The sequence below is a fragment of the Diadema setosum genome, chromosome 3 (assembly GCF_964275005.1).
Source record: "Diadema setosum chromosome 3, eeDiaSeto1, whole genome shotgun sequence".
NCBI classification, from domain to species: Eukaryota; Metazoa; Echinodermata; class Echinoidea; order Diadematoida; family Diadematidae; genus Diadema; species Diadema setosum.
This window is the reverse complement of record NC_092687.1, coordinates 28,922,961-28,927,846: the sequence shown is the minus strand read 5'-3', so window position 1 is coordinate 28,927,846 and position 4,886 is coordinate 28,922,961. Positions and strand designations below refer to the sequence as shown.

General features: G+C 36.4%; 1 long non-coding RNA gene across 1 annotated transcript; it reads right to left on the bottom strand.

The window, feature by feature from the left end:
• Positions 1–1,636: 1,636 nt before the first annotated feature.
• On the bottom strand, positions 1,637–4,542 carry LOC140226322 (uncharacterized). The gene is made up of 4 exons (XR_011900928.1): positions 4,267–4,542; positions 4,048–4,107; positions 2,828–2,891; positions 1,637–1,760 (listed from the first exon to the last, which is right to left on the bottom strand). It is a non-coding gene; the product is annotated as an uncharacterized lncRNA (long non-coding RNA).
• Between the last annotated feature and the right edge of the window lie 344 nt (positions 4,543–4,886).

Below are 4,886 nucleotides of genomic sequence, written 5' to 3'. Positions count from 1 at the left end.
ACTCAACATTAATTCAATGGGGTCTACGTGTATATCCACTGTTTGTATATATGCATATACTTTTTGGGGATAAAGTAAACCAGTTGAATAGAAAAGGGTAACTATTTATTTGACAGCAAAGTATTCGATGATCAAACAACATGCTTCATTGTTAATAAGCCATGATTACATTTCTGGTGATATTTATATTTGTTTAGTGAGACAGATGACTAACAAAATATTATTGTTGCCATTTCATACAATAGCGTAGTGTCTTACGATAGTCGTAATACAGTAACAAAGAAGTTCGAATGATGAGACTCATGACCTGAAATAATATGAAATTATTGTAATGCAATGTCTTTAAATGAGATGTCATTTTCTTTACATTTAGATATATCTATTTAATCACATTTACATTCTATAAAGCAATAAATGTTAGATATTTTACTGCTGATATATGAACTGCCATTCATCAAAAATTGACGAGAAAAGAAAGAGAAGTATATGATATGCAAATAAATTTCACTTGCGGAGAGGGCAATCATTCAAATGAAATATGGTTCTCAATCATTTTTGCAGTGTATGACCACAGAGGGAAAAATACCATTGATATTTTATCTGAGTATGTAACGAGTACAGCTAATATGATTCCGCCAACTAATTCTTGCCAGTGGATGCATTAAACAAGAGGATTACAGTATTATACTGACGGGATATTTACATTGATCGAATACCTCTTCTTCCTGTTAAGGAAGTACAGGGCTTGTTCCCTACCAGGACTCCTTATTGAGACATGAGTCCTATCGATAGCAACTATGACATCTGGATAGCGGCAGTACTCATAGAATCTCTGCTGGGTAGATTCAATCTCTTCTCTCGTAGTTGGAAACCTGATGAATTCTCTCTTACTCCTTGCGATGGCTTCCAAAACGTCTCTGATGACTCTGCAAACAGACCACTGTGACATTGATGCCTCGTCCCCATGCATCTGCTGGAATGAATCTGAATAAAAATATGAAACCACTTAAATAGATTTTTGCGTGGATAATCCTTTATCAAATGCAATTGTACACATTTGATTAAAATACAAAGAAATATATAATTTGATTTAAGCCTGTAAAAATGACTGATCCTATTCCCATAGAAATAAGTTCCAAATGCAACAATTTCCCATGTAAACTGGAGTATCCCCCCCCCCCACAACGACAAAAATGGTACAAAATGATACGAAGAAAAATGTTTGGCAGCTCTGTTAAATCACTGGTATGAGGAAAACAATTAAAAGTCTAAATAAAAGGAAAGCTGAGCAATACTAACATTAAGAGAGAGTATGCAGATCTAGTGCTCACCAGGGTACACATAATCTCCTGTACTACCAACCTTTGGGGAACCTCCAGCTCCCTCCCATTATGGATGGTCCCACAGAGATTGGTTATAAATCCCCTCACTACTCAAAACAACAATATGAACAAGAACAAGAACAAGAACAACCGCAACAACAAAAGGACAAACATATAAAATGCAATTTGTAAAATTTAATGAGCAAAAATGTATTAACTTACCAACGGCATAAAAGTAGAGAGTGGTCAACACCTGCACATGAACAGGTAGTGCATCATTCCAATCTGTGTCCCTCCTCAGATCACCACCAAGCATATTGATGAGGTGGAGTGCAGAGTATCTTTCGAAAATCTGTAGCTCACTTGAAAAGCTTCATCCTCATACAGTTCAAATGGATTCCACCTGTCAGCCAATCCTCTTCGAGGCCTTTCAGCTCTCTAGGAATGTACGGAGGAATAATTTGGACAATAATATACATGTAGTTAGAAAATATGTGGTAAAACAAAATGATTCTCCTTGTTGGTCAATAATTATTCAATAATGAGGTTTATGAAACAAATATCTACTATTCTGTTAACATTTCCTTGGTGCTGTTCACCTCAGCTCTACCCAAGAATGATAGCAGGGTCTGTACAAACAACTCCTTGGGAGTGAGCATTTCTTCTACTATCCTCATGATCAGTCAATACTTGGTGTTATTTCATCTTAATTGAAAAAAAAAGAAAAAAAAACAACTTTAAGGTGAACAAGAGTATTGGGGAGAACATTACTGTTATATGCTTAAAACAGTAATGTGCCGCTTAATTGGCCATCTAATTCACTTTCATAGGACGACAAAATAAAAATGAAATACACAAAGACAATAAATTGTCGTCACTAATGTCAGTTTTGTCAGCTGTCAACTGGTGATTATCATGAATTTCTTGAGCCAAATGATCAGTTGTAAAGTACTTGCATAGTCCAGTCAGTAGAATACACAGAATTAAATAGGTGATCTTTAAAATGTCATTATTGTTAATGCCCACTACTTTAATTTGCCATACATTTAACTTGAATATAAGAAGCACCACTGCATGCTGATGTAAAGGTGTACATGTGTAATTTGGAAGAATGATAATTTAGTTAGATTATAAATGTATGTCAACTTTAGCAGTGGCCCAGTTGCCACTGGCAAAACAAAAGTTTTCTCGAGCACCAAAAACTGAGCCCTTTGTAGCCCGGTTGGCCACTCATAACAGTCACAGCAATGTTTCCTGATTAAATCTATTCATGAAAGTCAGAAATTTGTGCTTACATTCTGTATTGCAATTGTATCCAAAATTGAATTTGCCCACCCATCATCTTGGTTAAATGGCCCAGCTGGCCACCTGATTCAGCCATGTATGTCTTACTCATTTTAAGTGAATAATCACTTTGAAGAAGCCATGTTGTCCTATTTATCGTACAAAGGAAAACATCGAATGTTATATCAAGGCAAGCACCAAAAAATGAAACAAAATAAAACCTTTCAGTCTTTGGAGTATAGCTGGAGATGTCTCAAATGGTTGCGCAGCCATTATTGGTGTTTCCTACATTTGGTACAAAAAGGACAAAGATCTTAACTGCATTGAAGAGATTGATTCAGACTATCAAGTTTTATGACATTTTCAACAACAAAGACCTGCGAACAACAAATGAATAATGAATTTAGAGATTCAGCCATGTTGATACATTTTTCTTTTGCAAGTAAATTATTTGGGAATTTTAAACTTCAAGATGTTTTAATGAAATCATTAGAAGTAAAAGAGAAGTTGTGACATCTTGACAATATTTGAATTAGTACACATAAAAAGAGCTTGTGGGTCTAGCGCCCATACTAGCACAGCATGTAGTATTGCCAGATTTGGGGCATTTTTGTAAATTAAACAAAAGATGCTACCCTGGAGCACCCTGGGGAGCTACACTCACCACATGTTCATTTTTAACTCCCCACCCCTTACAGATTTCCCTCCAAGTTTGGTTAAAATCTGCTTGTCAGTTGTTAAGATGGGAATGGTGAGCGATCGCTAGAGCTCACTTGAGCTATTTGGCTCAGGTGAGCTGAAAACACTAATCAGAAAAATGCAGATGGTCAGTGCCAAATTTGGTAAAAATCTTTCCAATTGTTTTCAAGAAGATGGCAATGTAGAAAGGATGTTGTTGCCGCCCCAGGGCCCCTCTTAAGAGTATTCCATTTGTACAATACTCCCTCTCCACATAGATGCTTACCAATTTTGCCATTTACACAGACCTAGTGATGACATTTTTTTTAAACAGTAATAATCTGCTTATTTACTCATCTGATTTCTTCAAATATTTTAAAATTCCATATCTTTTCTTTCTTTCTTTTTCATTCTCTAATAGACACTTTTATCATGGTGGATTCTAGTTTAAGGCTCACGATCACCCATGCATGCAATAATGAATCTGTTTCTTAATTTCATTTATGAGCTACCATAGTGGAATCTTACAATGCAATGATGAACACTAGCTGATCAGACGCTGTTAATACGCTATGCGAACCCACGTCGACTGGGCTGTGTATAGTTAGATGAACACATAACTTTCTCACAGGGTACTGTACTAAGTTCAAGCTTGTAATTATGATTAACAAAATCTCCACAAGTCATGTTTTTAAACTAAAGCAAGTATTCCACATTTTTAATTCCTCCCCAACTTGTGTATTTACGAAAGGATTCTACTTACGGTTTTGTTCTTTACAGCAAAACCAGGTTTCCTGTTGATGGCAGTCAAAGGATGTGTCTACTGCAACAGATAAATCACATAAAAAAGGAATGTCATCCATCTAAATTTTGATAAGTAACTCAATCATTTTCAAAGCAGGATCATGTCAATAATTATATCGAAGAATAAATCGTCGGCTGGCCAATATAATTGGTAAACACACATCACTACATTACATACCTTCACACATCAGTCACTTGTTTTCCGCATACAATTTGACAATTTTCGAGTAGAAGCTGTTATGATTGAACAATTGGTTAACCACTTGTTAATGTAGTGTTGTACATCATTTCCGCATACGATGTGCTTCGCAAATTTCACAATACACAGTGTCTATGTTCCTTCGAAGCTCCGTTGTTGGCAGACAAACAGAGCTTTGATATCGGAGTTACCCTGTAGTGTTAGCAAAGTATATTGTATATCAAATAATAATATTGCTACTTGTCTTGTATGCTAGCTTTTACTACGTAACAAGACATCAGCGAGTTGCGACAGATAAAAACGATGGACTTTTACGGTGGCTTACGAAAACACCAATCAAACATTAAAATGACCCAATACTAAAAATTATAGACTAGTGTATAGTAGTCAGCACAGTGGGACTAGCGCGACAAATGCACCTCGTCAGTCGTAGGACCTAGACTAACTGCGACCAGCAGCCCCATACGCATAGCGTAACGCTATGCGTATGGGGCTACTGGTCGCAGTTAGACCTAACGAAACGTGTTAGACCTAGGCCTACTAATCTATCATATACTAGGCCTACAGATGTTGGTACTCACCAGCAAAAGGTTGCAAAT